At 41.3% G+C, this 23,317-nt stretch overlaps 1 long non-coding RNA gene across 1 annotated transcript; it reads left to right on the forward strand.

Annotated features, from left to right (window-relative positions):
- Positions 1–583: 583 nt before the first annotated feature.
- Positions 584–18,995, forward strand: LOC139588953 (uncharacterized). The gene is made up of 3 exons (XR_011678886.1): positions 584–710; positions 15,683–15,887; positions 18,862–18,995. It is a non-coding gene; the product is annotated as an uncharacterized lncRNA (long non-coding RNA).
- Positions 18,996–23,317: the final 4,322 nt, after the last annotated feature.

Consider the following 23,317-nt stretch of genomic DNA (forward strand, 5'->3'; position numbering starts at 1 on the left):
GGACACGTGAAATCAGACCTGCCATCCTAAAACTGCTGGTAGGTGAGTGAGGAATCCTGCAGAGAGCAGAGCCAGGACCATCCTAGCCCTGTTTGGCAGCTGCCATGTGGGCTGGCAGGGCTTTGCCTTGCCCTGCCCTCGGAGGTGATCCTCCTGTGACAATGGATTTTAGTGGGAGCCACATGGCTCACCCTGAGCTCTGCCACACTGCAGTCAGTGTTGAAACATTTAGACACCAGGGATATGACTCAGATGCCTGTGCTAGATAAGCAAAAATAAAATAAGAAGCAAAAGGAAACCCTGCGGAAGGAGGGGAGAGCCCGCACGCAAGTTTAATTGGACAAAAATCAGGCATTTTAAAGTCTTGCTGAGAAAAACAAGCCTAAGCCTTCAGCTAAAATGCTTTACAGCCATTCCCTCAGCCATTTGGACAGCCATTCCCTCCCCTCCAGCTGATATAACAAATGGAACCAGTTTCCACCCCCACCCCTCTTTTATCTGTTTCCTTTCAGAAAAGTCTGAAGAAAGTATTTCCGCTCCCTCACCCTCCTTCAACCAGGAGGCTGCCTGATATCCCCTTGGTCCATGGGAAGTGGGATGAAAACTGAAACAGGATGGTTTGTTCCAGTACAGATGTGCACAGCTCCTTCACCCCCAAGGCTGCCAGAAGGTGACAGCTCTGTGTGTGCCTGCAGCTGCCTCAGAAAAAGGTCAGAAATACATATATGTGGTGGGAGAGGGGTTTAAGCACACATTTATGAAAATATGAGAGCTTAAGAAGAATTGGGTCACATCTGACTGCTACCATCTGGCCCACTTCACTCCAAGATTACCCAGGAATGTATTTCACATGTGCCTTTGGAACAAGATTGGGAGCTGCCAAAAAGAAAATATTTTACAGCTGAGTGTTGCATTTTGCTCGGAGCAGCTCAAATGCAATATCCCAAGGAGGAGGATTCCATCGGCAGGCAGGGAATTTGGGCCCAGTCCCTTTGTTTTGTCTGGGCAGTTTTGTAATATGGGACTCCTAGATGTTTGCTGGATTGGTTTTAAAAGGTCCTTGGTTAGAACAGAAGCTTCCTAATGGAGAGTGGTTTCTTAAAGCAGAGCCCTGGGCAGGCAGGTGAGCCTGTGTTGGAGTCACAGCCCAGACAAGGAGCGTGTCCTTGTGAAATGTCACCTCAGGAGAGCCCATGGGCAGTGCTGTGCTGGGGGGAGGCAGCTTGGATGCAGGCTGGAGATGCCAGAGTGCTGGCATCCCATGGGGATGGTGCTTCCCTCAGTGGGAAAAAGGGCTTCACCCTTGTGTGTTTCCCTGGGTGTAGCATGGGGGCATCTCACTCCTGTGCAACAGGTGTGTGTCACTAAGATATTTTCTGAAAAAACCCTTTGCTAGGATTTTTCTCTTGAGAAGCTGAGAAGCTTCAGAGGAAAAGAAAAACAATAATTATCAGTTGCTGTGGAATGCAACAGGTGCATTTTTGATTGGTTTATGTTGGTTGTTTTTAATTAATGGCTAATCACAACTGGCTCAGATTCTCTGAGAGTCATGAGCTTTTATCATTCTTTTCTATTCTTTGCTAGCTTTTTGATGAAATTTTTTCTTCTATTTTTTAGTATAGTTTTAATATATAATTTTCTTTTAATACAATATATATCATAAAATAATAAATCAGCCTTCTGAAACACAGAGTCAAAATTCTCATCTCTTCTCTCATCCTAAGACCCCTGCAAACACCACCACATTTGGTGACCCCAAGTGAAGAAAAATTCCACAGGTGTGCTGCCTTGCCAGACTATATATATAGGTAAATGTTATCTGATGTGTTTGAAACATATAAAAATAGGTTTTGTGGTGATCTTTGCACACTTGGGAAGAGGCACACGTTTCTCTGTGGCACACCAGCACGTGGGACAGAATCTCACATGGTGAAAGAGCTCGTGGCACCTGTTGCACTTGGGCTCATGTGGGTTCATTCCCAGAAAAACAGGGAATGTGGGAACAGCAGCACTTCACTTTGCCTCTGTCTGGGCACCCTGTAAGAGGAGAAGGAGCTTTTTGAGCATTACTCTAGCGAGGATGGAGTTAATCCTCTCTCTGCCTCAAGCAAGGTTTGCAGGACCAGAGAGCTGAACCAGCTGTGGAGGTTTCATTTCTTTTAGTGTGCTGGAGAGTATGGACTGCTGAGGTTAGTGACAGATACAGGTTGGGATAATCCTGAAAAGCTGGGGGAGTGCATCCTTGCCTTTTATATATATATATATATATGTAGGTATATAAATTAGAATCTGCCACAGTTCATTTTTTGTCTTAATTACTGTTTTAGGTTTTGAGTGAGGGGACTTGTGGTGTTTGTGAGGGTCCCCAGGACGAGGTGAGAGATGAGGAATGTTCTCAGAAGGCTGATTTATTATTATATGATATTAAAAGAATGCTATACTAAACCTATACTAAAGAAAGAAAAAGGATATGGACAGAAGGCTTAACAAGAATGATAATGAAAAAACTTGTGACTGACTCCTCAGAGTCTGACACAGCTGATGGTGATTGGTCATTAAGTAAAAACAATTCACAGGAAACCAATCAAACATGCACCTGTTGGTAAACAATCTCCAGACCACATTCCAAAGCAGCAAACACAGGAGAAGCAATCAGATAATTCTTGTTTTCATTCTTTTCTGAGGCTTCTCAGCTTCCCAGGACAAGAAATCCTGGTGAAGGGATTTTTCAGAAACCATGACAGTGACAAGGACTTCTGATTTTTAAGATGTAGAGGGTAGGGAACTTCCATCTATCCATGGGGTAGGAGCTCAGTCACACAGAGTGCAGTATGAAAGGGTGTGCAAGTGCACAACAGTTTTGCTGGCTGGAGCCTCCTGTCCTGAGCTTTGTGTGGTGGGAAAGGGTGCAGTGGGACCAGCTTCAGGCATCAAAAGTGTGACTATGAGCAAGTCTTGCCAAGGCCACTGGCCCCAAGGCATCCCCACACCCTGCCAATGTTCTGCTGGGCTTGCACCAAGTTCTTCCAGAGGTTAAAAATGGGAATTGCCTCAGCACAGTGGCACTTCTCATCTTTTGAGGCTTTTGGGTCAGAGCAGATGGCTTCTGCTTGTCACACAAGGAAAGTAGTTTTGTTTGTTCCTACAGTAGTTGCACAGCAGACAAAGGGTTCAAATTGCCACACTGTTGTATTTCATTCCTCTCAAACTCAACTGCTTTTAACCAAAAACCCAACCAAAAACCCAAAAAACAACTCATCAAATTGTGTTCTGCAAGGGTGTATTTTTCATATTTAGAAATAGTTACTCAGCAGCCATGAAGTCTTGTTTGTCCTGTAAAACAGAAAGATTTGATAACTTTTATGCCATGGTCCATACTTGTAAATTATGATGGGCTCCAAAGGCCAACAGTGACAGTGGAGTTTTGTGCCTTTGCTGGAGTCAGAAAGCACCGATCAGGATGAGACAAGAGCTGGAATGGTAATCCAGAATAATTCATTGTATTATTTCTTGCTCCATTCTGCCCATTTCTATTAGCCTAAATATAGGCTGTGGTTTTGCTAATAAATGTCAGTTAATCTCAACTTTTTCTCAAACACACCCAAGGAAGAAGACAGAACTGAGCAGCAAATAGACTTTACCTCAGACTGTGTTTTCCTGGGAATATCTGTGCTCCACCCCGAGTCTGTCTGAGCCAGTTGTTCATTACCACATGTAGCACTCACCAGAGAAGGGACTGAAATTTCTGCACTCTGGCTATCATTTTCTGGGAAATCTCATTTTACAAAACACCTGTTGTTGGGTGTGTTAGGAAATTTAAAAAAAAAAGCCCACGTAATTTTTGCTTTGTTGGTCTCTGAGAAGAAAATCTACAGCATGGGAACATCATCCTAGCCAGGGAAATGCTTTCTCTAGCTTAACAGTGGGAAATGCTTAATCTCTGTTGGAGCTATCAGGGAATTTCTTCCTGCTCCCACACTCTGCCAGCCTAATACATCCCTTTGGAACACCAGTAAATGCATTTAAGGAGTGAAAACCTTTGTCTCCCTCATGCCTGCTCATGTCCTTTACCATTTTGAGAGCCCACAGGCAGAGTTTTCACCTCATGTCTCTTCAGGGAGTTGTGGGACATAGAAATATTTTGGTTGGTGTTTGCTGTGGTCAGTAAATGCCTTTCATCTGTAATACAGAAAATATTCCTGGCTTGTGTGATGTGCTCACTTCAGCCAGGGGGTTTAGGTTGTCTCTTGGTGGGACAAAAAGTCAATCAATGGAGGGCGCATGTGACTGAGAAAATGCACTCACTGCAGAGTTTTGCTAGTGGCAGGGCCTTGTCAGCTTTGCAAAGAACATAATTAGTACAGACTCTTTTATTATTATAATAGAGGGTTCCTTACACTGCCAGTACAACTGAGAATTAATTTGTAGTCAATATTTTCTTATAGATAAGAGCATGGCTTTTGAAATCAAACCTGCTTAGCACTAGGTGGCACTCTGCTATAATCTAAATTAGTTTGCTTTAGTTCTGGAGTTTGGTAAACATTTTAGCAATCACAACAACAACAAGAGATTTAATTCATCAGCAAGTTGCCAGGATAGGCACCCATGTTGTGAAAGGAGGGGAAATTTAATTAGATTGTAAAGCCTCTCTAATGTCCACTGGACGAGGGCAGGGTGGAAATGAGATCCATGCCCTTCTCCTAACAGTGCCCATCACTGCCCTTGCTATTGAGAAACCAGTGTGGTGTTTGGTGGGGTTAATAATATGGTGTCCTCTGAGGAAATGGTATGGAGGTGCATAATTCACAGCCTTGTCAGTAGAAAATGAAGTGGGGGTTGTGGAACACCTCCTAAAAGAGCAGCTGTTCTGCCCCACTTGTTCTTGGTACGTTTTGTACCATGGAGGCCAGGAGAGTGAAAGCTGCACTCTTCATAGTTTTCATTGGTTTGCACTGGTAAGGCTTTTAAAATTTATTTCAATGGACTGAATTCATAGGGTGTGTGAAGATTTAATAGACAGGTGGTTTCTGGGTCAAATATTGCCTGAGTGGGTGTAGGACTGACTCTTTATCCAAGGGGAGGATAGGGTTCTAGAGCTGGGTCATGATGGGGGCATGTTTGCAGAGTGAATCCCTAGGGGAGGAAATGGAATTGAGGTGTGTAGGGCTGGAACCCAGTTTCTAGCAGTAAAGAATAACCCAGAAACCTTGGAGTTGCACTGCAGTTCATCCAAGCTGGATTCTGGATGAATATGTATATTTGTATGTGTGAGTACTGAATTTGTATATGGCATGAATTTGTATACATATGAATATTTATATGATGATTTCTCCTCATCCACAAGAAATTGATAGTCCTAGAAAAACTCAAGTTGTCAATGCTGTTAAAAAAAATACATGACTTGGCAAATGGCTGTCAGCCACTGATATGTGAGTGCTGTTTCTGGCTCTCTGAGGAAGAGTGACCCATGGCTTGGGACACAAACCCAGCCCTGGGATTGCTGCTCTGGCAATGGAAGTCTGACAATCCAGACTTCCTATGGGACCATGAATGCAAAGGATGGAATCAGTCAAAGGCTCATCTGCTACAGCCTCCTTCACCCTCCAGCTGGCAGAGACTCTGCAGCTGGTGCAGGATGAGAACTCAGCCTCTCTGCTGCTGACCAGAGAAGAGAGAGAGCTGTTGGTAAAGCTGAGGTGTGGGGGCATTCTGTGTGCTCAGCAGAGCCTGAAGCATGTCTGAGGCTGCTGCAGGCACCTGTCCCCTCGGGAGCCAGGGGCTGAGGCTGTGCCTGCAGGGAGGCAGCTGAAGGCATTTTCTGGGAAAGCTGACCTGAACTCACTGTTATCCTAGAAAATGAGGCTGGCAGGGGAGGAGAAGGGCACAGATTTTTCTGATCTAATGTAGGTATTAGACAGCTTTACCTGGTATCCTGGGGACCCTGAGCTGTCCTTCTTCCTTGGCATATGGGGATTTGCTGTTTTCCAGGAGAGAGATCCAGGGCACCTGCAGGGCTTCCACCTCCTGCAGGAGCACAGGATAGCAGGAAAAGAGAGAGAGCCTGGCCCGGCTCTGTGATTTGGGAGAGAGGAGTGGGCTCCAGGTGCCTCCAAATGCCAGGCTTTGTCAAAGCACCAGATGTGTTTCATGTGAAATGTGTGTGCCTCTCTGTGTGTGTCTGTGTATTACTGGCAAACACTGACTTTTTAATGCTACTCTGTGACCTTTGTGGTTTGGGTTCTGTCCCTAATATTAAAGGCTCCCTCCTCAAATACCTTTTCTTGTTCTCTGTGTAGACCAGTTCTAATCACCCCAAGTGACTGGTGCCACTTTCCTTGGCTATCTGGGCATATAATCTGTTTAACAGTTTTCTTCCAACAGCCAGTTTCCTGGATTGTTTTCTTTTTCCTTGAATTTTAGCCCAGCCCTTGTTTTGTCCTGTAAGGCAGCTCTGATATTTTGGAATGCCTTTATTATTTGTTCCCCTTCAAATGTTTGCAAATAATTAACTTATGTTTTTGTTCCACAGCACATCTTTGGTTGCTTTAATGGCAAAAAGGACAAATTTTTCAGTTGTCTTATTTTCTAATGGATAAGAAAGATCAAGACTTCTGTGTTTCTATCTAGAGGCATGTGTGCAAAGAAAGATAAAGCCAAATGAGAGCAAATGGCTATCCATACACACTTGTGTACAGGCTGAGGGTTTTTCTCTAGTCTTTTTGGGAGCTATTGCTTTCCTCTCTGTAAAGATTACATGACAAAATTTTCCATATAAATTGCAATCCTTCTGAGGTGCTTCATGATGAAACGTGCCCTATTGAACTGTTTTTGTGGAGGACTACAACTGCAGTTGGTGGTTTCAAATCAGTCCAACATGTGGTGGAGCACTGGTAAAACACACTAGGCAGCCTGTCTTCCAGTGTATATTTCTGCTGGCAGAGACCCTAGATCTCCTTGGCCAAGCATTCAGTGCTGGGATAAAATCTAGATTCCCAGCAAATTCTCAATTAAGTGCAAGATGTTTCTTGAGCACGGAGCCAGAGATCAAACTGAAATAAGGCTCACTCTGAGAAATATTTTGAAAACTGTTTGAATAACCTAGTGTATACAAATATTTTAGGTCAACTATCATATTCTCTCAAGACTTGTAGGCGTTTCTGTATGGGTGCCAGCAGCACTGCATCTCTAAAGAATGGAACCAATGCTGAATTCTTACTTCCACTACTGTGTCAGTGAATCCACCCACGGCTTGATAATGTCAGTGCAATGCGATGGAAAGTTTTAATTATTGTTTGGCCCTCGTGTTGTTTTAAGGATATTTTTGCATCAGCTTTGTGAGGAAAAGGAGAGGAGGGTAGTAACCAGGGATAGGAAAGTAATCCATCCAGCTCTTTGAAGGAAAACTCACCTTGTCTCAGTTTGCAAAGTCGTGCTGGTACGCAGCTTTGCACTTTTTCACCTTTAAAACTTTGGCCTTAAATGAGAGGAGAAACAAGCCTAGACAATTTCTTCTCCTTTGCTTCTGAATCTGAGCAGTGCACACCCACTCAGTGCCTTCCTAGAGCCACAGACAGGTTTGGATAGTCTGTTGGTGGCAGCAGATCTGACTGGGTTTGTCTTGTAGCAAGAGATGCGCCCAGCCTGTCCCCCTGGGCAGCTGCCAGCCTGGTTCCCTTCTGGTGCAGGCAGAGCTGGGGCCGGTGCCTCGCTCCATCACAGAAACCACTGTGCAGGCTGCTGACCAGCTATGCTCAAGTATTTTGGCAGAATCCTGTTCAACATTGGAAGGAATGCTTTTAATAGTCTGCATTTCTCCTGGAGGCCTGCATTAGGGATGTAGTTGCCTCCCACGCGTGCTCAAGTCTGATTGGAAAGTGTGATATGGCATGGATGTGCATTGTGGCTAGGGGATGTCAGCAAGACAGATTTAAAGTACTGCTGGAGGAATGACAGAAGAAGTATGCAGACCTTTCAAGATCAGAGGCCAGATCCATATTTTTCATATATGAAAGCAGCAGTGACTTTGCTGAAGGCAGTGGTGTTACTGTTCTCTAATGCATGTGAAGAGTTTGTGCATTATTCATTATCTGAACCAAAGAACATCCGTGCTTTTATGTCACTTTGATAGTTGGTGCATGGAGCTGTGAACCTCCTAAGGAGGCACTTGCCAGCTGCTGTTAGTTTTTATGCAGGAGAATTCATCTTATCCAGAATTCTTGCAGCAGCTGATGACAAATGCACTGCTGCTCTGCAGTCTGCGGTGTTGGAAAAGGAAGGAGGCTTCCATACACCTCCAGTCAGGCTTTTGGGGGCTTGAAAAGATACCTGGATGCCTCCAGAGTTATTTGCAGTTAGAAAGGGCTCTATGGGTTGCATGTACAAAGCCTCAGATGTTTGCAAATACTGTAATGAGGCTGTGTTGGCATGTGGGATGGATGAAAGGGTTGTCAGCCACAAGTATTCACAGCTTAAACATTATTCTCTTCTCTCCCTGCCTCCCTTCCCCAGTTAAACTACAGTGAGAAGAATTTATTTTTATAGTAAATACTTTGACTTATTCTTTAAATTTTTTTTGGCTCACAAAATGAAATTATGCTCTTGGATTGCACAATAATGGCTCCTAGGACTCAAAACTTTTTAAAGACAAGCAAAATGTAACCTAGAGATGAAAGAGAGCATATTTCCAAAAGCTGCTGATTCCTAAAGAGGCTTGAGGAAAATACCAAAAAAGAAAATACCAATATTCAGAGGCTATTGATAGGACTTCAAGAAGAGATAAAAATAAAGGCTCTCCTTATTTTTATATTTTAAAAAATCTATTTTGTAGAAGCTAAAGCATGAGCAAAATAAGCAGAGAGTCAATTATGTCAATTTGAGCAATTTGAGAAATAGCAATTTCCTGGAAAACAGTGATAGAGCAAAAACACCTGGAAAGGGGAATGTGTAAACTGTGATCCTGTGCATCAGAATTTTGCTGAGCAGAGGAGAGCATATTCTACCTGGTGGGTAAGTAGTGCATCCCTTCGTGATACCTCTTTTTCTCTGAAGGATTAGAGAAAGCATCAGTCTGCTTGAATTAGGTTAAGTGGATCCAATCATACTCTGCAAATGGGAACTTTTATAGCAACTTAATATTTTGTGGCACTCAAATATTTTTCCAACACCTCCATAAAGAATTAAGGAATCATACGCTGGTCGGTGCTGTGGATGTCACTTCTCTTTTTGATATATATTTTCTCTATCAGTTACTGTGAGGAATGTGAGTTGTGGTTGTCTCAGCAAACCTGAGTGTTTTCAGACTGCTGACAAGCCTTTGAGTTGTCTGTGTTGGTTATATGCTGCCTGTTTTTTGGCAAAGCAGTTGTTGAGCATAAGGAGGTGTGTGAACCTGTGGGTAGGTGATTTCATCCTTAGGAGCCTTGGTAGGGAATTCTGAAGCACACACACCCATGCCTTGGACAGCAACTTGGTGAGGATATGAGTTGGAAAGGATTTCCTGGGATGAAGTTGTACACCTAGAGAGGCTGACAGCCCCACCTCTTCCAGCAGCAATCGTGGGGCTGGCTGGGACAGCAGCAGATATGGATGGGTGCAAAGGAATTTTATTTTGAGAGAGATGTATTTGTGGTTGGGAGATTGCACATGAAAAAGTCAAAAGAAGGTGAATTAGGAATAAAAAGATGTCTGTGGGTAGACAACACAAGGTAGAATACATCTCTTCACCTTTCACCTGATTCCTTCTCAGATTGATTTGGATGAGCTAAGTATTCCTCTGATGCTCATGTTAACAAAAAATGCTCTGCATAGAGAGATCTGTGTGGCAAAACAGTGCTGGGGAGTCTGATGTCTGCAGCAAATGCCAAGGGGAAATTTATTTTTGAATAGCTCTAATCTGATCCTGTTGACTTGCTGCCCACTAGCACAATGTGTGCACTCCTGGAGCACATCACCCTGTTGAATTTAACTCATTAGGAATTAATTGTGCCCTCTGGGTCAGGAGCACAATCCTGACGAAAATCTCTTGGTTGATCCCACTCACCTCATTTTTGGCTCACATCCCAGAAATATCTCCAGTGAGCACAGGGTCACTTCAGATCACACAATTTATCCTCTCTCCCTCTTTTGGGAGAACTGTGCCTCCTCATGTCTGCTCATGTGTCAGTCTGTCCTGCAGGAGGCTTTGGGAAGCATGGCCAAACACCTCTGCTGTCCACAGCTTCATTGTACAGAAGTGAGGGATTTCTCCAAGTAGGATTCCATCCCAGGCAATCCAAAGCAGGACCTTCTGGATCCTGGCTGCTCAGTTTTAAGTATGAAATCAGCATAAAGGGAATCAAAAAGGAAGATCAGAATAGATCTGCTTGATGTTTGCTATTTACTGCCCAAGCATTCATCTCAAAGCCTGGAGAGGGAAGGCTCACCTTCTGGCAGCATGTTAGTCCCTATATTTTAATGCTGAAAACTGCTATGCAGGGTCTAAAAACTCTGCTTTTTTCATATCAGTTAAAAAAACTGTGTGTTCATCACAGCATGGTTCCCTGTATTAGTAAGTCCTAAAACTGCCTTCCCTATTGTCTGAATTTCCATTTTCAGTTTACAGTTTTTCTATTCCTGTGGGAAGAGGCTCCCCACTTTCATTTCCATGCAGTGCTGAAACTGGGAATCCCATTAGCATTGTTCATATGACCTACAGAATGTGAGTAAATGTTCCATAGCTGTGTATCCTCTTGGCTGCTCTCCAGGGCCTGTAATTAACTCCACATATATTCCTCTATCTATCATGGGCCTTTAGGTCTGACCTAACAGAAACAGTGAAAGCTGGAATAGAAAGTGAAGCTTTATGGAAAAAATCAAAGAAAGTGCTTTGCTTGCTGATAAGACTTTAGGTGTTTACTGTGCATGCTGTCCTTTTAGCAAAATTTCAGTCCTAGGAAAGCACTGCAAGTATAAAGCAGCCCTTTGAAAAGATCATGTGACTTTCAGTGTGCAAGAGATGTTTGGGCATACTTTAATTTTTTAAGCATGATGTGAACACGTCACCTGTGAGTGGGTTGAATTAATCTTTATGTGGGTAACAAAATTTTTTAATTTAATAAGTCATTTAACTATCTTGTCATCCTGGCTAACTAGAACAGTTTTTAAAAGTAGCTGCTTTTCAAGTATTATACTTGTCTTTCTTCCTTTTGTTTTCTATCATATATGCTTCTGAAAAATATTAATTGACTCTGCATTTAATTATATTACAAATTACATTAAGTTTTTTACAGGACTGTAATAATTCTAGACCGGGTGAGGAAAAAATGGTAGCATTCATAAAAATAAGATACAGATACAACATGCATTCTTTGTGGGGATTTCATTTAATTCTCAGCCTATACTGAGGTTCAGGTCTTTGCTATGTAAATCTGGAGTAATAGCACTGGAACAAGTGCACCAGCAGAGCTGGAAGTTGAACTTGGCCTTTGTTTTTTTAAGTACAATATTAGAATTTCAGATCTAATCCATTTGGTTTTCTGTTAGCTCAGTGTATCTTCCATATCTAATTATGTATATTTACATCTTATTAGCATAACTGTTCAGAAACAAAGGCTCTCATGATTTTTAGGCTCAGGCTGTTAAGATGCTTAAGACACTGATTGTGGAGAAAGGTTAGTGGCCCATCCACCCTTGGTATTATACTCCAGTTGATGGCTTTTATGTATGTCATTCACCTGGAACAGATGTTTTCCCTCTTGCTTTAACTGTTCCCCAAAAATATCTGAAAAGAATTTGAAAATACAATTAATATGCATGTCTATCCAATTAATTTAAATAAATTAGCATTAAAATGGATTCTGGATTTATTTTGACACTTTCTGCAGCAGACAAAAATAATCCTGATGCAGGACTGAATTTTGTCAGATGCCTCAGTAAACAGCAGAGACTCTGTTCAAAAGAGGAATCTTTATTAGGAGATGGTCATTCAGTCCTAGGGCTCTGCTTTTTGTAACCAGTGTGAATCCTGGATTTTGGTCTGCTGTGAAAATGATGGAGGAGAGCAATACCTTGAAACAGGATGACAGTCAGCTAAATCTACTGAGATTTTGGGAGAGGAGCAATGCAGATCAAGTGTTGTTTTAGAGTACAGACTACTTTAAAATTCTGCACTGAGCATTAGTTAGTCCAGCAACTCCTAAGCTAGAGGTATTTCTAACATGCTGGAAATATGTATTGCAGGGTGTTGGAGGCTCAGCTAAGGAGAATTATCTGCCAAGCTTAAAGGGTGTCAGATTGCTGAGCAGGATGAGGAAAGGGGATGGAATTAAAGCTTTTGAGGAGGATGTGCTTTCTTTAAGGGGCACTTTCTCCTGGTAGGAAGTTTAGTTAGGTGCAGACATTATTTCCTAGCTTCCCTAGCTTTTGCTTTCCTTTGTTGCAAGGAGTGAATTAATTAAAAAAAAAAAATCTATCTTCTATAAGGTGCCTTTCAGCAGCTGCTGCTTCCATCCACAGCAAGTTTGTCAGCTCTTTCAGAGACCATGGACCAGCTGAGATGCCAGTGCAGGTTTGGGAGTTTGCAGGTTTGGAAGTTTGCAGGTTTGGAGTGTATCTCCTGTGAGCTATGCCAGATGCCAGCTCCAGTCCTTTCCAGCCCAAGCTACACAAATATATCTTAGGGATTTGCCATAATACCATAATTAAATAGCTGTGTTGGACTGTCCTGACTATAGCTGTATTTGGGATAGAACATAAGCTTTCCCTGGTTTTTAGGATTGACAGAGTTGGAAATGTCATGTCAGGGTGGAAACCAAGTTAAAGACAGATGTAAGGGCTTTTGTCAGGGACATTTCAAACTCAGTTAAAAGATGACAATGGAGTCTGACCACTAATATATTGTCTACTCATAATGTGAGAAAAATTAGGAGACACTGAAGGGGTTGAGAATAGAATTAGCTGTACTTGCTTGCATGGTGTTCTTTCTGAGGCTGGAGATGCACCCTCCAGGCCATGGTATTCCAGTCTGGGGAGAGGGCTGGCAGAGCCAGGCTCCTGGTGTGCCTGTGGCTCCTGGAGATGCCAGCAGCTCAGGGAAGCAGCTGCTCCCTGCAATGCTGCAGGACAGCTGGGAGCTCTGCCACCAAGGAAGGGATGACTCTGAGTTCTCTGCTGGGACTCCTGTCTCTCTCCCTCTGTTGGATTCGCTCTCGGGCATAAAACACTAAACCATCAAACAAGTTGGATTGGAAGTTCCCTCGTTGTATGTTTAATGAAGGCTGTAAAAATAGCAAATAATAACAGGACATTTTTAAAGAAGGTACAAAAATATGATCATTTTCCCTTTCCTCCCCCAGAATATCAGATGTTAATCTTGTTCCTCCCACAGGCTAATGATACCAGATGCTGCAAACAACAGGTGAAAGCTAGAGGTGAACCAGAATGTTAAAGAAAATATACTCTGAGATAGTCATAAACTTTTACAAAGTAAAATGGAGTCAGCTATGTTTTCTCTTTTGATCTAAAGCCTGAGCTTATTTAAAATGGATAACATGACACTTGTGCCTCACTGCAACAAAGTCCACATAAACATACCAAATACTTGTAATTTCTTTAAATGAAATTATGAAGTGAAAAGTTCATTTTGCTGCCTTAATAAAAGTTTTGTTCAGCATACCAGTGAAAAATATTATTTATATTTTGGTGTGAGCTGCCTTTTGAGGGTAGTTTATTACACTCTTATAAGCAGCAAAGCATTGGTAGGCTTTTGGGAGTCTGCAAAAACAAACATGTAGATGAGAATGAGTCATGATGTACTTGCTGGTTTACTTTCTTTTCTGAATTATTTAACACTGATTTTTTATGTGACTTGGCAGTTTATTGCTTTGAGTGATAAAACTCTTTGAGCTGAGTAGGTGTGAGGGCAGGTGTGGGCTGAGCACGTGGGATGTCAGTGCTGCTGCTTCCCCCACCCAGGGAGGTGCCCTGGTCAGGGTATGATGAGGCAGTGTCCTCAATCTGGCAAGGAATCCATATTAATATAATTGATTGTGAACTTACTGCAATGATCTTGCAAAATCAAACACTGCATGATGGAGGTAGACATCAAAATTACCCCTTTTCAATCTGGCACAACCTTCCTCTTCTGAGGCTAAAATGTTGCTTGAGAAAGGCAGCCCTTTTTCACAGTTTAATAAATCTCTGTGAGATGCCTGTGTTCTGTTTGTAAATGTAAAAATAAGAAAAAAGCCCCAATATTTTTCCCTTTGTAAAAACGTTTGAAAATTAATATTTGAATAGCTCTTTTGAGAACTGACATTTGGCCATGATTACAGCTTTCATTGGGAAGGACTTTAGAGCATTTCAGTGGAAATTGGTTCTGATTTGGCCAACTTTCTGAGCCTTTGAAAAATACAAAATGGATAATGCCCAGTATGTTTTTTCCACTAGGCTTGTATAGATATATTCATCATGCATTCCAGTGTGGATAACTAGCAGTGTTATGAAATAGGAAATAAAAATCCACAGAAACCCACAGCTCTGGGTTTCTGGTAAATCATCTGTTCCATGCTATGTGTGCTAGAGATTGCTGTGGTGAGGCACCTGGGAGCTGCTGGTGGACAGACCTTCCTGAGCTCTGGAGATGTGCAGGGTCACAGGGGGGAAGAGAAGGTTTTGTGGCAGAGTTTAGGGGAGCAGCACGACGTTGTTTAGAGGCTCCACTCTCTGTAGTAAATATTTGTCACAGACATGTTTTATGAAAAATCCTGTCCTTAGGATTTTTCTCCTGAGAAGCTGAGAAGCCTTAAGAACAAAATGTAAACAATGATTATCTGCTGCTGTGGAATGCAAAAAGTGGATCTGTGATTGGTCTCACGTGGTTGTTTCTAATTAATGGCCAATCACAGTCCAGCTGTCCAGACTGTCTCAGTCAGTCACAAGCTTTTGTTATCATTCCTTTTCTATTCTTAGCTAGCCTTCTGATGAAATCCTTTCTTCTATTCTTTTAGTATAGTTTTAATATAATATATATCATAAAATAATAAATCAAACCTTCTGAAACATGGAGTCAACATTCTCATCTCTTCCCTCATCCTAAGACCCCTGCGAACACCACCACAAATATTGGGCATGCAGTACTTAAAACCTGCCAAACTGGGTGCAGTGGCCTTAACTTTGAATGTTTTTAATACATGTGTTACATTCAGCTGCTTGACTGTGCCTTTTTATGAAAAAATAAGAAGTGGTAGCATGTGATTGTAACAGCCACTCTCTTTTTCTGCTCGGTGCTCAGTTGTGCTGTGCTTCATGTCCCAGTGTAAATGCCTTTTTGGTAACCTGTGCCTGTGTTTCTCCACCTGCATTATTAGAATTATCTCCTAATATTCAATTTGCCACCTCTCTGACAAGTTTTTGTTCTTACAGAGAGCAAAGGACTTACATCTCTTTTCATAACAGCCTTCTGAATGGCAACTAATGACAAATGTCATTATTCCCTCTGCCTTGACTTCTATCAGTTGCTCATCTCATTTCTTATATTTCACTACAATTCTTCTTGGCTCTCTGCAATCAGGTCAGGTGATCAGGTCAGTAGGAAAAACCTGCCCAAAGAAATTTGGCAAGTAACAGCCCTGTGGGCACACTCAGACACTAAGCATTAAGGCTGGAATGAATCCACACACTTATTTTTTTCCATTTTTTTCTTCAGGTGGTAGAAAATGGCCAGAGCAAGGTAGGTGGAAGGCACATCCTCTGTCTCCTTCTCAAGCTCAGCAGTGGCTGGTGAAGAATTCAAGAGTGTACCAGTAAGCTTGGACCCACCTCAGCAGCCCAGTGGCTTTTGTTTAGGAGCAGCAAACCATGGATTCCCATCCATGTAACACTGTGTCTGTGCCTCCTTATGGAAAACACAGGTGAGTTTCAGGAGTGGAAATCAAGGCTGGACATGCTGCCATGTGTGACCTCAGCAGCTGGCAGGCAGGTGCTTTTCTGCAAGCAGGGCCATAGCCTCCAGAAGTTTATTGAAATAATCTGCTGGCACTCCCACCTGGGGCTGCAGAGAGGAACTGGAGACTAAGTAAAGGAGAGGGAATTTGTTTACCAGCTTTACATCTAGTGTGACGTTTCTTGAGTAGTTGCAAGGCCAAAAGTTGATGGGAAGCAGGAGGAAATCTCTTTTCCCCTCCTCAGATGGGAGGAAATTGTGTGGAAGAACCCATGCTAAAGGTGACCTCCCAATGGGCTGTGGTCCTTATTGGGAACAGCATTAATATCCCCTGGTAGTCAACATTACAACTTTTTCAATAAATGCCTCTCCTCTCTTTATGAGGAGATAGAACTTCACAAAATCTCTTTTTATTTAAGACCTTCCAGTAAATTATGAATGTAAAAGTTTTTATTCATATTTTTAAGCGTATCAAGAGAAGAATGTTCTCTAAAATATTTGGCAGACTTTCCTCCCTTCTTTCCACAAAGAAATTTTATTCTTCTCCATTAAACATCCCCAAAGACTTCAGTTGCTCTCACATAAGAGTATAGAGCTTTTCACATGTCAGGGGATAATTTATTTTTTGAATTAACGAATGTAATTTCATTGAGTTTAATATTTTAGCCAGGATTTATTATAGTGAAGTCTCTAATTTACATTCAGCTCAGGTGAATAGCACCTTTCATTTGTCCTCATAATAATGATTGATTGGAGGTCTCATTGCAAAGCAGTGGTGTGATGGTCCCCATTTTATTTTGAATAGCAGCAATGACAAAAAACACTGCTATGTGGCACTTTCTTGTCATTTTTTTCTGCTCTCTCAGCTGAGGCAAACTGAATTGCAAAGAGTTTTCTTTATTTCTCAGGTTGTCTTTTGAGATTTTCTTGCCCAGTTTGAGGGAAGTGCATCAAATTTGGGACTCTCCCAACCAAAACTTGCATTTCTGGTGTCTGCTAGGTACCTGTGCTCTTTGGCTTTTAAATTTTTTATTTTCTTGGGCCTAAACCTCACTGCTAGGTAGAGCACTAACCTTACCAAATATTGTTATTTTTGTGACTTTGAATAAGCCATTGCTCCCCTCTGCCATAAAAATTATCAAGGCAATAAAATGTATCTGAAGTACATCATTGTCTTTATACCTATAACATGCCAGCAATATCCTTATCTAAGTAACTTTTTGAAAGAAGAACTGAGTGTATTCTGCAGCTATATTTTCTGTCTTTCTCTAGAGGTACAGATTTTGGGTTTTTAAGTATTATTTATGTCAGCTGCAGGAGTTAGAGTAACTACAACTGGGATATTTGGTGTTTGAAGTGTGAATAATTAACAATTGACTGACAAACCTGCTCTGTCTGGCTGTGTAAATAAGTAGAAGGACTCTATTTTGAAGGGGCAGCAGACACCACAGACACAGGAAAGGATTAAAAACTGTCCCACAGATGAGCACAAACACACTGAATGGTGCTCAGGTGCTGCAGCACTCATGCATGCACACCAAAGGCTGATCAAACTTCATAACTCTGCAGAGCATAAAAGTTAAACCCCAGTATCTCTTCTGGACCTGACACAATCCCAAACCAGCCAAGGCTTCTGCTGGGATCTAAAGCTTTCTGCTGGGGTGTTCTGAGAGCATAAGGTGCCTTTAGGCCAAACTGAATCTGAAAATCAAAACTCTTGAAGCCCTTGTTGCTCTTTTGCAATTTATCTTAGATTAAAGCACTGTTACATAATCAAGGATTAAAGGCATTAAACTATCCTAAAGAAACATAAGGATGTAATTTTATCCAAGTTACCAGATGATAGATCTGGGAGCATTTTTTGATTGTTCAATTAGAACATATTCTTTGGTTTAAACTGACTAACCGAGTAATTTGAAAAGAAATTATTAAAATTTGGGGGATTCTCTTTCTCCTGTGGAGATTTGGCCTTAGAGAACACGTCACAGCCTGACCATCTTTCTGACCTACTTAAGCTTCAATCAGGTTTAAGTGTAGGCAGCTCACTGAGCTGCAGTGACATGCATGCCTCATTGATCACATGAGAATTGTAGCTGGGGCTTAGCCTAGCCAGTTATAATCATGGTGACTAAATTCAAACAGCAAACTTAGGTAGTTCCTAGTTCTGTATCAGTAAGCTGCCAGTAATTTGCATCATTCTAATCACTTCCTTCAATTTAAAAATAATACTTTGAAATATTTAAATTAAATATTTAGTGTATACCTTTAAAATTAAACTCTACATTAAAGTTGTACTTAACAATTATTTCATTGGTATTAAAAGAAAACAAAAAATACTACTCCATACCTTCACAAAACAGACCTAATTTTATTATTTTTTTAATAGCCTACATAATATACCCTAAGTGTTTGACGGAAATACAGAATATATTTGGCTGGAGAGATTTTGTGGCATAAACTAAGGTTATCCAAAGTCCAGATTTGGCAGAAAGTGTCTCACTAAGAGCTGAAACAGCCAATCATGGTTTGAGAGAGTGGCATGCAGGACACACTGAGCCAGAGAAGACTTTCTCTTGCTCTCCACAGTGGGAATGAAACCATTCCAGGTCATGAACCCAGCTGTCAGAAACAGTGTGTGCTGTAAGGAGGTGTGTGGCACTGACAGGGAACACAAATCTCTGGTGGCACTCAGGAAAATGTGGAAAAGGGGACTCAGATGTTACATCCAGGGTCAAATTCTGCGCTCAGCCTTCTGCAGGTATGTGCTGCAAAACACCGCCCATGGGTTTTATATCCTAATTTCTGGTTGTTTTCAAAGCTGGAAGAGTTCCTAGACCAATTTAGGCAGCTCACGGAGTTCTAAATTTTAGAACCTCCCCATGTTTGTCATTGGCCTTCATTTTCACCACTGGGCTCATTTGTCTCTGTGTTTTGTGGAACAGGGAGCAGCCAGCACCCCTGGGGCCAGGAGCCTTGGACAAGGACCACCAGGACATGCTGAAGCCTTTGTCTGAGCTGAAAACTCTTGTTTTCAAGTGGCACTCAAAAATGGAACAAAAATTAGAATATTTCTGAAGTGTATTATGAGTGATTGCAGGCAGGCAATTTCCCCCTTGCTCTCCCAGTAATTGCATTTTATTATTTTGTGGCTGGCTTCTCAATAAAAGGGAATATTTACTTACGTTAGTGCTCTCAAAGCCAATTTGGATGGCAACTACCTTGCTTGTTGATTGCTACACCCACAAAGAGAGGAGGTGCTGTCCCTGATGTGAGGATCCAAAGTGTCAACATAAAATTTGCTATTCTCAATAAACACTGTGTTGTGCTCTTGTGCCAACAGAACTGCAAAATCTTGATTTCCATGTGTTTTCCCATCTTTGCTCCAGGAGTGCACTTAAACCAAGGCCTGGCTCCCAGAGATATGGGACTTGTTTCACCAGGAGCTCTGAAGGAATGTAATTATTTTTTCTGCAGGTGCTCTGCAAACACTGGTGAAGTCACAAAGAGCTAATTTATAAAGAATTAGCTGTTTCTACTTGCCTTCTCAGCATATGACTCAAAGTACTTTGACTGGGCAAATCAAATTTTCTAGGGATCTGCAGATAAAGCAGCTGAGTATTGAACTGGTAGCAAATAGAAGTTAATTTTGCTAGTGCCTGGCCACCAAATCACATGAGAATTGTAAAGACAGCTGCTGGCAAAGGATGAGAAAGATGTTTAAGTTTTTATTATTGTGGATTTTCTGAAAGACATTTTATGGGGAGGGAGAGGGGAAAACCACCAACAAACCACCCCCCCCCGTGCTGTTCTATTTGGATGCATTACATTGGTAAGTGGAGTTTGTTCTGCTGGTAAAACCCATTTCCAACCCTGCAGCTTGACCATACCAGTATTTTCCTGTTCCTCTTCTCCTGCCTCCACAAAGATCCAAGCTTTCCTAACTTTCTTCCTGTTCCTCACCAGTTTTTCTTTTAGCCATCATACACTGGTGCTTCTTGATCTTCCCTTCTCTTGGACAGCCTCACCTTTTCTTGTGCCTTCTCTGATGTGTGGCTCTGGCTCAATTTGCTCTTCAATCACAACAGTTCTTAGTGAGCCACCCTCTCCTTTTACTTGCCAGCTGTAGAATAAATGTTTTTTTATTCAAAAGGCATGTATTATATAAATGCTTATGCATAATTTTTGCTGTTGAATAATCCTGGTATTCCATATTTTTCTCTCTTTTGCCATCTGGTCCTTGAGGTCATGCTGCTGTAGTCCTTTGCTGATTATGCCTTACAAAGTTGACCCTGCAAGTTGAATTAATCTTGCCTAATCTAAACAGAAAGCATTATTTTCAGGAGTAAGTATTCTGATTTAGAATCCTGGGGTAAATATTCAGTGTGGGAATGTTGTCTAACTTTTTTGTCAACAGCCCTGGCAATAATTCCATAGGATAAGAGGTTACTCTGCCATCAGCCCAGCTGTCATCCTTGCTTTCAAGCTTGTTGGTAAAATGCTGTTTCACCACGAAACATGCTAAAAAATATTTAAATTGACTTATCTTACACAGTCAAACGAGTTCAAATTCATTGTGATCTATTGAGAGACACTTATGGTTATTTAAAAAACCAAAAAACAGCTTGTATTTGTTAAGTGTTTAATTCTCTGAATATCAAGTGCAAGAGAGTGGGTGGCATTAGTCCCATGCTCCAACAGAGTAAGGGAGAGGAAAACACAGAGACTGATACCATTGTTCAGCCTGTGCTTTAAGTAATGTCACATCTGTGGTCAAGAGATAATGAGTGATTTGTCTCAGGTACCCTCAGGGAGGTGGTAAGTAAACTATTGGAACAAATGGAAGGAGGATTATGAGACTTGGAGGGAATAAAATTAAGACTGATAACATATGGAGTCTTGCAGCTATTTTTCCTGTTTCCTAAAGATTAATTTTTGCTGGTAATATTTTTTAGAGTGATTTAATAATGAACAGAAGGCTGTGGCTTAAAATGCTGGCAAAGGGCAGATTTTAGCAAATGACTGCAACATGGAGATCACAAGAGCTGAGGATTGTTATGGCCAATTTTTACTAAAGAGATTTTCCTGAAAACTGATGAGTGGTAAATGTAGAGGAGATACACACCATGATATGTTTGATTATGGTCAAGCACTTTGATTCATTTTAGAGCTGTGGATATAGGTCCTGGTACTTCTCTCCATGAGATGCTTACAAGAAGGTTGGTGAAGTGTGTGATTTCTGTGTAGCAGGAGATGCTGAACAAAGGCCTCCCTGAAAGACAGTGATGTTGCTCAAAAGGGCAGATGATGACAGAAACTTTATAATACAGGCATATGATATTGAACTGAGTTCAAACAGGTTTCAGACTTGTATGAACCACTTGGGTCAACTTCATTTGTCTACATATTATTCATATGACTTTTGTCTTTCTTAAGGGTCAAAATATATTGTGTTTATTGTGTTTGGTCTTCTTTGTGCATGTGGGAGCAATGGAGGGTGGGTGATCTTTGCTTCCAGTGGCAGACACTCCTGGCATCCCTGGTAGGTTGTGGCAGTCTTTGAATTGATGGGAGTGACCAAATCAGTCAGAAGAGTGAAGAGTTTACCATGTCAGGGGATGGAAAGAGGTGTTGGAAGATCTTGTTAATGGCTTGCTTGAACATTTTCATGTACAGTATGGACTGAACCCTCTCCTCCCATAATTTAAACTCCCATATCTGCAGGATGGAGCTTCTGTGCCAATATCAGTTGAATGAAAGGGCAGAAAAATTAAAGGCTGATGTACTCAATTTCATTCTTTTCCTGGACTGACAATGTTAGAATCTGCCACTTTAAGAAATTTATTGTAATCCTATTTCTCTGTTTTGTAACGCATGCTTATATAAAAGCCCACTTACAGCAGTTAATCAAATGCCTCTGTGGACAGATAAATAAAGAAGAAGCAACAGGAATATTTTAAAAGCACTCATTAGCATGTACCTCACATCAAATAAAAAAGTACTGCAATTAATCATAAGGACATAATTTTCCTTAACCCCATTTCAGATTGCTGTTTCAAGTGCAATTTATACCACACACCCACCCATATCTATTTTAATCAAACATTTTGTGCTGATGCGTGAATTAAAGTAATATAAGAACAGAGAGCTGAGATATGTGATAGAACAAATAAAAGGCTGTTATGCTCCTCGTTCCAGAACCCCAATGTACCAGGTAAAAGAGAAAAAGAAAAAAAAGAAGGCATCTTTTTAATCAAATAACAAGACTTATGGATGTTCCAAATCAGTCTGACAAAAGGTCAAAGTAACATAATGTCTTTTCCATTAACCATTTGGAGTCACAAGAGCATCTACAAAACAGTGGAGAATGTTCACGAATCTCCTGCAGACAGAAAGTGTTCTGATCACTGCTCATCTCTTCTAAGCATTGTAGATAAGGAAAAAGTGATTTCATTCAAATATAAATATATTTTTTTAACTGACAGGCTTTTCTTGTATAAACAAGACAGGGTCATTTGGTGTCATTTATAAATGGCATGGACCTGTTGATGCTTTTGGTACAGATCCACTGTATGCTGCCTGGATTTGGCTGCCTCTCTTGGCTTTGAACTGATTTTGATTGCAAAGGGGAAATTATCCAGATGAGCCATAGTAAAGTTGCAGAGAGAGTGTCTTGGCATCAAAAATTCAGCAAGCACTGCTGTGAGCTGTTTCATTATGTCACTTTCCCTCTGACTGTTCCTTGTGCTTTAGTTCCCTCTCAGTGAAATACCACCTGTGTGTACCTGCTGAAACTCCAAACTGTGCATCCACTGAACTTCTTAATGACCAAATATTAGTGTAAGTTAATCTTGCTTTTGCCAGGAGTCTAACAAACCTCTCAGTCTAAATCAGCAGGAACCATTCATTAGTCCAGCCTATGACATTTCCCCTCACAATGCAACATACAGGGAAACTGTTGCCAATATCTGTATTTTTGACCCTCCTATAGGGAGATGTAGCTCAGTGCCCCCACTCCCCTTTCTTTTCTTTTGGAAAATGTTTGTTACACTCCTCTATAATGTTATTTTCTGGTCCACTTCATTCCATCTCAGATATATGACTAAGATAGCTGCTTTTAATATACTGATAAATATATTCAAACTTAGTCTAAAGTAAGTAGTCTCAAGTCAAAGATCTACAAGAATCAATGCAGAAATGTTCAAAACACTTGTTCTAGTGAAAGCATCAAGGTAAGTAATCTTCTGAATGAAAGACAAGGGGAAAAAAGTGAGCTTTCCACTTGAACAGAATTTCTGTTTAAAATTCTGTGCTTCTGAATGAATAATGAATCTGTTTCAGGTTTCCTTCAATTACTCAAACCCTGGGGTAGATGTGTCCTGCAAAGGTCCATCTAATCCA

Source organism: Agelaius tricolor, unplaced genomic scaffold (genome assembly GCF_023055355.1).
Source record: "Agelaius tricolor isolate 1412-34295 unplaced genomic scaffold, bAgeTri1.0.p SCAF_1, whole genome shotgun sequence".
NCBI lineage: Eukaryota > Metazoa > Chordata > Aves > Passeriformes > Icteridae > Agelaius > Agelaius tricolor.